This window comes from Mus pahari, chromosome 20 (assembly GCF_900095145.1).
Source record: "Mus pahari chromosome 20, PAHARI_EIJ_v1.1, whole genome shotgun sequence".
NCBI classification, from domain to species: Eukaryota; Metazoa; Chordata; class Mammalia; order Rodentia; family Muridae; genus Mus; species Mus pahari.
This window is the reverse complement of record NC_034609.1, coordinates 18,716,369-18,729,116: the sequence shown is the minus strand read 5'-3', so window position 1 is coordinate 18,729,116 and position 12,748 is coordinate 18,716,369. Positions and strand designations below refer to the sequence as shown.

The 12,748-nt window shown below is 52.3% G+C and overlaps 1 protein-coding gene across 3 annotated transcripts in view; it reads right to left on the bottom strand.

The window, feature by feature from the left end:
• Positions 1-10,083, bottom strand: part of Cpne2 (copine 2) — a 37,106-nt gene extending 27,023 nt beyond the window's left edge. The window contains exon 1 of one of the 3 annotated variants that reach the window (XM_029532630.1): positions 10,020-10,083. The gene's annotated coding sequence lies outside the window, so the exon portion shown is untranslated. Of the gene's footprint in view, positions 1-9,902 lie in introns of all 3 variants that reach the window. The other 2 variants (XM_021220013.1, XM_021220014.2) reach the window with 2 other exon arrangements.
• Positions 10,084-12,748: the final 2,665 nt, after the last annotated feature.

The following is a 12,748-nucleotide window of genomic DNA, read 5'->3' as shown; positions in this document are numbered from 1 at the left end:
CCCTCCCCTGCCCTGCCCTGCCCTGCCCTCCCCTCCCCTCCTCTTCTCTTCTCTTCTCTTGAAGGGTCCCCGTTGACAGCATTCTCAGAGGTCTGCCACAATCACTTAAGCCAATGTGTTCTGTGCCCACACCGCACCACTTCTTTAAGTAATCATTGTAACCAACAACTCTTTTACACATTGCTCCATAAGGCTCCCATAATATGAGTTCTCAAGGGGGCCCCTGCCCCCTAGCAGGAATGCAGGTCTGCATACTGCAAACACCCAGCAAGCACAGTAAACACAGCAGAGCCAGGAGCCCAGCATCAGGCTGCTCACCCACATCACTTAAAAGCTAAAGCCACTTCTCCAGCCTTGGAACTCATAACCCTCTGAAAGATGAGAAAGGGATGCAAGGGTCATGTGTAACAGCGGAGGCCCAAGAAGGCGTAAGGGATAGATAGAGGCCAGGCCCACTGACTCTAAGCATAGGAGCTTGATGTGGTTTGAGGGGACCCTGTAGCTGAGCCAGATGCAAGGATCCCACCTTTGAGGTGGTAGTTACAGGAGACGCCAAGTGAAGGAGGCTCTGGAGACAATAGGTTGCAGGGGACTCAGACAGAGATGAGTGGAAGGCAGACAAGGAGAGATCTAAAGGGGCCCAGCAGCAGCTGCTCAGGCCCAAGACTCTCAGCTGTGACCGCTCTAGGGACGGGAGGCCCTGTGGGACTACCAACAAGCACTCCTAGTAGAAAGCCATAGGTACTAAAAACAGCATGCCCAAGGCTAATAGAGATGGCACAGAGGGGGTGGGGGGAAGGGCTTACCACACAAGCATGGGGACCTGAGTTTGAATCCCCAAAACCATATAAAGGCAGGTGTGGCAGTGTGTGACTATAAGCCCAGTGCTTCTGTGGTAAGATGGTAGCCAGGGACTGGAGACTCTCCAGAAGCTCGAAGGTCAGCTAGCCTGGTGTACCCAGCAGCAAACAACAGAGAGACTGAGACTCAAGGTACTTGGGTACCTTGTTCCCAAGGTTGAATTGAAGGGGAAGACACCTGAGCTTGTCCTCTGACTTCCACATCATGGCGTGTCCAACCTAGTATTTGGAAGGTTATATATATATATATAGTTTTTGATGCAAACTCTAAGGGGTGAAGTTGCAACGCCTTGCTAGTGACAGTCACACAGATATCCGGTCCTCTGGGCAGTGTCAAGTAGCAGTTAAATGCACAGACCCTGGACGTAGTATCCTGCATTCGAGCCTCTGGTTCTGCCATTTCTCAGCTATATTACTTACTTAATCTCTCTCGTTTAGTTTTGCTCTCTGCAATATCGAAGGCAACAAGGTATGTTCTGGGTTGCTGTAAGGATTAAGATAAAGCACATTCGCTGTTTGAGTGGACCTTAATCTCTGGGGTGGAGATAGGCAGACCCCAAAAAACAGGTGATGTGTAGCCAAACAAAGAGGGCAAGGGACTAAAACTGGTTGAGTCACAAGGTTCTTCTCTGTTACCCTCTTCTGCTGTGGGCACAATGCACCATGTCAGTTAGGCCAAGGGTGGAGGATGGGGCCAGGGAATTGATAAGAGACTGGCACATTTGGTGATAGTCCTGGAGGTTTCTCTGGCTTTGACACCCTAAGGGTGACAGAAGGCTCAGCAGTTGGTAGGCACGACATTATAAGGACTGTAGTAGCTCTTAGCTTGGGGCTTTTCCTGCTCCAAGCATGGTTTCCAGAAAGCACCAGAAGGGTACCATCTGGCCCCACCCAGACCTGCTCCATCAGAAGCCCTAGGGAGGCACCTAACAACCCGTGTATGAACAAGCCCTGCAGGCAAGGCGGGGAAGCCAAGTATGCACAAACCACGGGTTTGGCAGGCAGTTGCAGTTTCTAACATGCTCCCTAGAGTGATCTTGAAGCTGCCCACCTGCAGCCTAGAGGAGAGCAAGAAGGCGGGCACCTGAGGCTGGGACAATGCCTTGGGGATGACTCTAGCTTGGCATGCACGTGGCTTAGTTAAGCAGGCGTTGACACTTGGCTTCCATACAAGCCCTGCCATGCTTAGTTTAGATAGTAATTTTCTACTAACTAGAACCCTCAACTAACCAGTCAGTCACTCCTCGCCTGCTGGCCCCTAGGGCTGCTAAGTCCTCAAGGTTCTCTGGAGTCTTGGGATGGGTCCGAGGGCACTGTCATCCCACTGACCAGATGTCATCCCAGATGACAAGGCCCAGGAACTCAGAAGGCAAGCCCATCATCAGGACTCTCCAGAGAAACGGAGATGATGGTATGTCTGCATCTGTACAATAAGAGGCTGACTTTAAAGAATTCGTTCATCGGACCACAACGGGTGTAAGCCTGAAGTTCAGAGGGCAGCATGGGCTGAAAACAGGAAAGGTTTTATTTTTCTATGTTGTGCCCCTAAGGTCCAAGACCTCGTCTTAAAGGAAGCTCAGTCTCTGGCTGAAGGCCATCTATCAACTGGATGGGGCCCATGCACGGAGGATGATCAGCTTTGCCCAAAGCCTGATTTAAATGTTAATCGCATCTTAAACATACCTTCACAGAAACATCTAGACTGGTATTTGGCTAAACAACTGGTCACTATAGGCCAGCCAAATTCACAGAGACAGTAAGCCATCCAAGCAACCTTGAGCTTTGAGGAGCAGGAAATGGGGTACTGAGTTCTCACGTGTCGGAGCTCCAGGATCTGCTGGAAGGGACATAGCCACCCTGACAGAGACAAATCTGAAATAACGAAGAGCCCCTACAAGGCCCAATCCCATCCGGAGTGCACAGTGAGTTTTACCTTCCAGACACCCCTGCTCAAGGCCCTGTGACCACGTGACCACGTGACCACACCCACAATGGAGGTTGGATGGCTGCCTAAATGGTTCCTGCCTTCTGGCTCCCAAGCTGATGATAACTGCTCTTGATATCACTCTCTGGGTCTCAGAACTCATCCACCTTCCAGACTGATGGGACCCTGTTCTCTTTCTCTTCTCCTCCCTCCTTCCTTCCCCTCCCTCTCGTGTGTGAGCTTGCGCTCCAGTGTGTGTGTGCGTGTGTGTGTGTGTGTGTGTGTGTGTGTCTCGCTCTCACTCTGTGTGTGTGTGTGTGTGTCTCGCTCTCACTCTGTGTGTGTGTGTGTGTGTGTGTGTGTGTGTGTGTATGTGTGTATGTGTAAGTGCACACATACATACGGCAAGAGGACAACCTCAGATGTCATCCTCGGGGTTTCTTACTGGCCTGGAATCTTGACTGTTGAGCCCCTGGGATGGATTTACCTGTCTTTCCAGCTAGGATTCTAGGAACCTGGTGCTTGCATGCAAGCACTATATGGACAGAGCCATCTCCCCAGCCCCTGCCTCTGTTTTCTTCCCCATGGGAATGCCAGCACACACTGAAAGCTCTGTTTCACAATGGTGAAAGTATCTCAGAGGCTCCCTTTCCTTCCCAGGATGACACCTAGTCCCGCTGGTAGGGCTCCCACGGTTCCCTCCCCCACCCTCACGTTTCTGGCTATGTTCTTTACTATATGAGGTTCCAATAATACATCTCTGTGAATCCCCAATTCTGCACCTGCTAGTCCAGCTGCCTGGAATGCACTTTCTCTTTCTCCACCTGACTCCTTTTACTCTCCCCATTCAGCTCAGTAGAACCAAGTGCGGTACTGCTATGTACCAGGCCCATCACGAACGATCCTTACGACGGTCAAAACTGTAGAAAGCTGGCACGTCACATGTTGCCAAGAATCAGAGTGGCCAGAACTCTTACAGTTTGTCAGAGGCAGTGGGATTTGGTGTAAACTACGCAGGAGAAACATTTGGCAGAGCCTGGAAGCTAACTCCTGGCACAAACACTCACCAAAGGACCCACGGGAGGACGCCCACAGCGACACCATCTGAGTGGCTGCCCTGATTCCAGATCAGGAATTGGTGTGTCAGCGTGAAGGAGGATACACGCACCCTGCTGGGCTCCTTACGTGAGTTTAGGTGTGGACAAAAGAAACCTAAGCTGTTGGAAGTGGAGACAATGGTGACAGGCAGCATGAAGCTGATGAGAAGGGACACCAGGAGGAGGTCTGAGGGTTCCCATTCCTGGGCCCAGCTGCCCTTATACTAGACGCACGGCTCTGTCATGGTATCCCATGCCGGGGATCGCACGGCTCTGTCATGGTGTCCCATGCTGGGGATGATTCTCTTTCTTTTTTGAATCACTGGGGATTGGACTGAGGGCCCTGTGCACCGCGACACCAAACCCCACACTCAGTCATTTTGATTTTGAGACAGAATCTTGCTACATAAACCAGGCTGATTGTAAACTCACAAGCAGGGGTGAGTCCAGGAGGGGGATCACACACACACACACACACACACACACACACACACACACACACACACAAAACCCCACAGACCCTTCCACAAAGCCCTTGCTGCTTTCCTGGTCACTCAGGAGAACCAGTCTAGTATCACTAATTTAAAAAAAAAACAAAACAAAACAAAAAACATTGGCTTGAACTGAAAGAATTAAAAACATCAGCTGATATCATTTTCTTCTGTTTTGGAGTTTTGAGATAGATCCTGGCATATAGGCAAGGCTGGCTACAAACTTTCAGCAATCCTCTTGCCCCAGCCTCTTGACTGCTGGTTGGGAATACAGGCATGTGCCACCACACCCAGCCTCTTATTTCTGTTATTCCCAACACAGACACATACAGGTTGGGAGCTGAGCAAGTGAGAGGACACAGTTGGAAGAGGGAAAAGGTATTACAGAAGCCTAGGATCACAGACCCTCCCCCTCTAAAGTTCCTGGGCCTGGGAATTCTTGGACTTTTAAAAGTTATTTCTTTGATGTGTGTGTGTGTGTGTTTTGCCTGCATGTGTATTTAAGCACCATGTGTGCGCGTCTGGTGCCCACAGAAGCTGGATAAGGGTCTTAGGTCCCCTAGAACTAGAATTATGGATGATTGGGAGCTACTGGGAACTGAACCCAGGTTCTCTGCAAAAGCAACAAGTGCTCTTAACTGCGGAGACTAGCTGTGTGGGTTGTTGGGGTTTTGTTGGTTTGGTTTGGTCTGGTCTGGTCTGGTCTGGTCTGGTCTGGTCTGGTCTGGTTTGGTTTTTTTTAGACTCTGGGTGGTCTAACCTTGAGATGTAGACCAGGCTGGTCTAGAACTCCAGAGATTCACCCTGCCTTTTCCTCTTGAGAGCTGGGATCAAAGATATTCACTACCATACTTAGCTGAACTCAGGGATTTTGGAATAACAAGTCCTTAGACACTCTGGGCTGAAAGGGTGCACCCTGTCTCACCCTCCAGCCATGTAAGAATCCTGACCTCAGTCCTACCACTTCAACATCCCTGCTTGCTAGGGACGGAGGGATTCAGAGTCAAGACTCCTCCTCCCAGGGCTTTTCCTGTGCATCCGTGGCGGCTGTGTGGCTCCTGCCAAGTGGCATGCAGCCCCGGGAACAGGCTGGCACTCACTCTGGACAAGGTGATGGAGTCGTGGAGGTCTGCACATAAACCACTTTCTACTTCAGCTATGGCACCGGGTACTGTGCTTAAAAGACACCACACTCTGCCAGGCAACCAGGCCATTATAGGGATAAATATAGATGTCGACAGCCAGGCGAGGAGGCTGTGGCAGGGGGTTGGCTCTGATGCTCTCCTGGGACCCTCAGTTTCTGCCAGGCCATACCGGGAAGGAGGCTGATTAACACCCACCCAAACTCTGGCTCCATGTGCAGCTCATCCACCTAGGGTCTTCCCAGTGCGACTACAGGGGCTGGCCAAGTGGTCCAGCAGGTAGTTGATCCTGTTAGGTTCTTCTCTTACCACTCCTTCCTCCTTTCTGGGTCTCTGCACTTCATCTGCAAAGTAGGCTTGGGTACCATGCCTCTCCCCTGCCTCCCTGGAAGCTGGGGGATGGGCCAGAGTTCTCTGTGCTGCTGAGTGCTCTGAGCACTTAGGGGACCTCAGGAGTGAGTCTGGCCAGAGTGAGGCCCCTAACTAATGGAGAGTTGAGGGTTTGGTGACCATGTGGTTTTATTCAGAGATTGGGCTAACCTTTGCTCCCCCACTATGCTGTTCACAGGGGAGTGACATAGAGCAACTAGGCACTGCCTCATTTTGTGAAAATCTTTCCCCTCCATACCTGTTTTGAGAATTGAGGGTGTGGCTACAGATGCCCCTCTGTCCTTCCTAAGTTCTGCAGCTCAGGGGCAGAGCCTGTCTTGACCACAGTTATGCCAGTCCCTAACCTAGATGGCCTGCTTGGAACACATCTGCTAAGACTCTAAACAGCTTTTAGGTTGCCCATTTCTGCTGAGATGAAGAAACAGAGGTTAGGGACTGGAGCTAGAGTTCAGTGGTAGAGCACATGACTGAGCATGCTTGAAACTGAGTTCTATCCCAGCACACAAATGGTGTAGGAAGGGAGGGAGGGAGGGAGGGAGGAAGGAAGGAAGGAAGGAAGGAGTTGATGAACTGAGGTCAGAGAGATTAAGAAACATCTAGGTTATGTGGGGAATGGGTAACATTCCCTAGCATTCTCTGGTGGGCAGGCAATGGCAGCAGGTAGTAACAGTGGCTACCTATAATCCCCAAATTTTTGTGCCAGGAAGTCCTGCCCTGTTCTGACACACACCTTTCCATACCCTTTCCTGGCACCCAGCATAATAAAAGCAGTGTCCCTCCAGGGACTCAGGCTGGCAAGCTCATAATCTGTCCAGGCTGTCACCTAACACTCAGGACCTCATTTGGGATGAAGGGGAGACTCCCACTCCTCATACAGCATTGACCGGGTAACTTCTGTGTACCAAGGTACTGTTCAAGTATGAAGGCACAGCCTGTTCGGTGGAGACGATGCCCACTGGAGGAAGAGAGAGGTAAGGAGCCGATGCACAGACAAATAAATGAGATCACTTCAGACTGACAAACACCCTGGGAAAAACATAGTAAGAGAAAGGGATGGGGATATGCCTCCTCCCTACTGTCTCTTCCTCTCAGATTCCAGCGGACAACACTGTGGCTGCGGGTGATAAGTAGACGGTAACTCCAACACACTAACCAGTAGTTTCTTTGGCCTCCGTGGGAGCCAGATTCAGGAGGCAAACAAGAGCAAAGGACACAGCACCTCTGGCCCTGGCTCAGTCTTCAAGCATTGTCTCTCCTGGACAGCAAGGGGTGGACCATGATTGGATGGTCACCATCTCCAGCCCGCACTGCCTAGATGGCAGGGTGCCCGAGCCTCCTGCTTCTACAGAGACCACACAGACCATTCGGAAGCCATGTGCTTCGAAGCGAGATGGCTGGATTCTGGAGGTGTTCTGCTCCTACCCTCTGCAGCCCCAGCCTGTCTGGCAGGGCTAGGGGAGGGCAGAAGAGGGGAAGGCAGGGACACCCAGGAAGTCTCAGCAGGTAAAGATGCTCTCCTGACAGGAGCACAATCACTAGAGAGTGCTTTTTCTGTCTTCTGTTCAAGCGTCAGAGCCCAGTGAGGTCAGCTCCGTGTGGGGGTGATGGGACCCCTACCCAGGATGCATCACTTCAAATGTGTTCTTTACACTTGGGCCGAGTAGAACGAACCTTCCTACCCTGGCCTCTCTGCCCTTCGAACGGCCCAGAGGTACCAGTATATCTGGATTCCAGGACTCATCTCTTAAGGGCTCCCCCAAAAAAAAATCCAGAAGGAATGTTGGATGCAGTCATGCGAATCAAGTGCACTAATATTCCCAGGAACAATGGGATGACAGCTGTTCCCAAGTGCCTCCCGCACCAGTCACAGTGCTGACACATGAGCCCTTTGTCATCTAAACGGATCCTCACAACTACCTTTAAGGAAGCACGCAATTACCTGGAAAGAGAAGGGGACAGAGAGTGCACACCTCACTATTATACAGATAAACTGAGGCTCCGTTTTGACCCTCTTCTTCACGTGGTCCCCTTGGGGTTTTTAATTCTCAGGGCATTGGGGGAGGGCTGGAAAGGCAATCACAGACCCTCACGAAGAGCTCTCCACGTGTAAGAATACCTACCCTGTTTCCTGGCCCAGCCTCCCTATGGCTCTGTAAATGGGCTGGTATTGCAGTCTGCCCTCATTTCACAGATGGAAAAACACCCAGAGCCAAAGGGTGTGTGTGTGTGTGTGTGTGTGTGTGTGTGTGTGAAGGCATGAAGGCATGAAGGCATGAAGGCAGGAAGCAACAGAGAACTCAAGCATCCATAGCCTTTGTCCCCGGTTTTTCCATGCAGAAATGCATCTGATGAACTCTCCCATTCCAGGGGCTCATTATCATCTGAGGACAGCCCCAGAGTTCACTGGGCCCCCTGCCAAGGTGGCAATAAACTCTCACTTTAGTGTTTGTGCCTGGTCAGTTTCCAGGAGGCCCTGGAGACCGGCCTACTTTATAGAAACTGGAAATACACAGTTGAGACCATCATCCCACTTCTGGTCACAAAAAGGTGCTCGAGGCCAGGTAGGTCTCTCACAACTCCCATACTGGGACTGTCCACAGGCCACTAGAAATGACAACCCAACCAGAAATGCCTCCCTTCCTGTGGGAGAAGGGCTCTCATCCACTGCAAAAGGCAGCATTCTTGATCTCACAAGGGGAGTTGCAGCCATGTGACCAGCGGTCAGAGAGCAAAGGATTAGGAGCCAGGAGGCACCTCTGGCCCTGACTACAATCCTGAAGCATCAGGGACCTTATATTGTCTCTCCTGGACAGCAGCTTCCCTGCCAAGAAGGAAGGATGACCAGGTCCTCCCACTTTGACGAGCCTACATCAAGTCCCTTCTGAGTCCATGGTGAGGGAGCTATATTCTGGAAGAGTTTGGCTCTGCCTGGAAGAAGGCAGAGGGAGGGAATCTCCCCAGGCAGGAAAGCAGGACCCTAACCCTGGATTAGGGAATTCTCAGCAGGAAGCCTGCCTAGCAACAATGCCTCCAAACACAGATGCGGTAGACACCGCCAGGGGCAGTATAAGACTCCTTCCCATCTCTTGAGAGATGGGAAGTATAATACCCCTTCCCAACTGTTGGTGACAGCTCCACACCCCTACATGATGGAGGTCTGTGGTCAGACAAAACAAAGGGCATCTGGGCTAATTCTCAAAGGCTTTTCCCCTTTCCCCTTCCCCCAGAGTTCTTATAGGGCAGGAAGAATCAGAGTACAAGGCGGACCCTTTGAATGACCACCCAGTTCGGGACTGCTATTGCACCCGTGACCTTGGGCACTCCCAGCCTCCTTTTGAGGTAGCCCCTTATCCAAAGACTAGCCAGCTGTACCAAAGACAGGATTCGGGAAGGGAGGGGAAGAGAAGGAAAGAGGAGCATTAGTCTCCTTTATTTTTCCCAGGAGCACCGTTGCGGGGATGGGGAAAAAAAAAAAAAAAAAGAAGAAGGGCTTCTCGCTTCCTCCTCCACCCCTTGAAACACACAGGTGCCAGACAGCTTTTGCGCAAAAACTAGTTTGCAAACACACTCCGACTTCTGGAACGCCGCCCGGCACTATTCCCCATCTCTTCTCCCCAGTTAGAGCAGGGAGTCGGCCCTTGGGCTGATCCCGAGTAGCGCCAGGTTCCGGTCAGGGTGGGGTCAAAGGGCGCGCTCGCCTCCAAACAATTGTGCTGGCCGCTGCGATCGCCAGCCCTCAGTCACCTAACGGTGGAAGAGGGTCTCCCAAATAGCTAGCCAGTGTCCCCGAAACCGCCCATCCTCCAGCCGCCCCCCGCAGACGGGCGCCCCCGCGTGGCCGGGTGGGAGCTGAGTTCCCCCCCACCCAAGGCGAGCTGCGGGGGGCGGCGGCCAGGGACGTCGGAGTCCCTCCGGCTGAACCCACTCCCCCTCCAAGCCCCAGGCCGAACTTGAGCGCGCGCAGTGCCCGGCCCGCCCTCGCCGCGGACCCCACTCACCGCGCTTCCCGCAACCTCAGCGTGCTCCGGGCCGCCGGGGCATCCCCGCGAGCTGTGCTGTCAGCCGGGCGGCGGCGCGGGACAGGCTCAGGGCGCTACCCGCGTGGCCGTACTTACATGTGCGCTCGCCCGGGCTGGGGCTGGCCCTCCTCGGGCCCCGGCTGCGGCGCGGGCTCCTCCCTCCAGTCGAGGGAGGATGTGGGCGGGAAGCGGGCGCGAGGCGGGCGCTTCCTGGAGGGGCGGCTCTCCGGGCTACGCGGAAGCCTGTCCCGCTCCCGGCTGGTGGCCCCCGAGGACCTGGACGCAGCAGGCTGCCACTCCGCGCGATGCTGCGGATTCGCACCCAGCGCCGGGCCCGCCGCTCTGGGCGTCAGGCACCGCCGAGCTCCGTGCGTTGCGCTCCGGTTCAAGACGCGGGGACCCGGGGGTGCGATCTCCTGGCCCGCTAGACCCCCGGGGCGCCGCCCGCGGCTTTCACCCCAAAGCGCGCAGGGCTCCCCGTGGAGCCCTCGGGGAGACGCCCAGGACTTGCCTCCTAGCTGTTGGAGCCGCACAAGAACCGCAGTGTTTTCTTCTTTTTTTATTTTATTATTATATATTTTTTTATTTCTCAATAGCGTTTTCTTGCCGCCTGAGACTGGGAAGATGACACATATTCCCGTGACAAAGACGACGAGATAGAAACGTTCTAGAAACGTTCGGAGTGGGGTTTGGGATCAACGGGAGAGCTAAGGCCTCCCCTCTGTGCAGCCAGCTTTTGAATCAGAAGAGGCACCAGTTCTTAAGGGACTGTTTTGTCGCTGGGTGGTCGTTCAGTGGTATTTAGTACCCTCCGAGCAAGTTAACCACTGGACATCAGGACGGAAGCTCTCTTAACCAGATTCTGTTGTGGGAGATGTAGGGGGAGACGTGGCTGTCCAGAGGTCTTAATAAGCATGGCCAAAGCCCTGGGCCCTGGTGTGCATGTCTCAGGGGATTGTGGGGCTGAGCGGTAAAGCCTTGCACTGAGGTTGTAGGTTTTCTAGTCCAGACAGATGAGGGTTAATGAGGGAGACTCACGCTGCAGCTCTGAGCTCCCTCCACGTCTGAGTCACAGGCACTTTGCAGCCTTAGAAGGGCCCCCACTAAGCAGCCCCAGGGCATGGAGCTTTGTTCTCTCTGCCTGCCTGTCCCTGGAGCTTTCTGCTTTTCAACAGATTCCCCTCAGTCTTCTTGCTCAGAAAGTCCTCCATGCCCTCTGCTCAGCTCTGGGACGAAGCAACCTGTGGCGCCACTTAGAGCAGAGGTAGAAAATGGTGACCACAACGTCTTCTCGAGACTGGGAAGCAATGGCAGGTAGACAAGTAGAATGATGAGAAGTTCGGGATGAAAGGCAATTAGCACAGAGACCCAACTCAGCTGTGGGATTTGACCAGCACTATTCTAAGAACACAGAAGAATATGGCGATTAGAGGGTAGAGGGGTGGGGGGGAGATGTCACTAGGTCCTGGTCGGGAGGGCAGAGTACTAAGGTCAGGGGTCATGGAATTCTATTCCTAAGTACCTACCCAAGAGAAATGAAAATGTTTATTCAAGCAAAAAGTTAAGCATGAATGCTTGCAGTTCAATAAACATTCTTGCTCGACTTATAAACATAGTTCACTAGAGCCAAAATGTGGGCAAGATCCAATATATATACCAGTTGTTCATAAGGGAAAGTTCAGTGCACAGTCCACACAGTGGAATATTACTCACCCAGGGAAAGTACTGACACATTAAAGTAGGGATGGTTTCAAATGCAGCACATCATAAAAGGCCTACTGAACAATCCATTTTAGGAAATGTCCAGAAGAGACATACCCACAGAGGTAGAAAGGGGATTCTAGTCATCCGGGCCTGGGAGGGAGAATAGAAGTGGTTGCTCTTTGATACAGGGTTTCTTGGGGGGAAGAAAAAGGGGTTTCAGGGCTGGAGGGATGGCTCAGTGGCTAGGAGCACTGACTGCTCTTCCAGAGGTCATGAGTTCAATTCCCAGCAACCATATGGTGTCTCACAACCATTTGTAACAGGATCCGACGCCCTGATGTTTTACTCTATAAATCATTTCACTACTGGGAAGTATGGGAAACTTTAGAGGAAAGTCACCCGGCCATGCCCCTAAGGATGTCATCTCCTTCGACATCACAAGGTGTGATGTTCTGTCTTCCTGAATGTACAGTAGCAACGGAGCCGGCATACCATAAGCCTTCATACTGTAAGCCAAAACTACAAGCCAGAGGAAATCCTCCTTTTCAGGGCTGATCACAACTGTTTTTCACATCAACGAGAAGTTGACTAACAGTTGTGTAACTCTACAGAAACCTAAAGGGCATGCATACTTTAAAGGGCAAGCGTCACACAGGTTGATTATTGTCTTAGGGTTTTACTGCTGTGAACAGACACCATGACCAAAACAACTCTTATAAAGGGCAGCATTTAATTGGGGCTGGCTTACAGGTTCAGAGGTTCAGTCCATTATCATCAAGGCAGGAGCATGTCAGCATCCAGGCAGGCAGACATGGTACAGGCAGAGCTAAGAGTTCTACATCTTCATCTGAAGGCTGCTAGTGGAAGACTGGCTTCCAGGCAGCTAGGAGGAGGGTATTAAAGCTCACTCCTACAGTGACACACCTACTCCAATAAGGTCACCCCTACTCTAACAAGGCCACACCTCCTCATAGTGCCACTCCCTGAGCCAAGCATACACAAACCATCACAGTTCTATCTCCATAAAGCTGCCTTACAGTCGAGGGCAGAGGTCAGGAGACACAGGTCAAGTGTTGGTCCCAGGTTACAGTCACGCACTGCATGCCAGATGCAAGATCAGA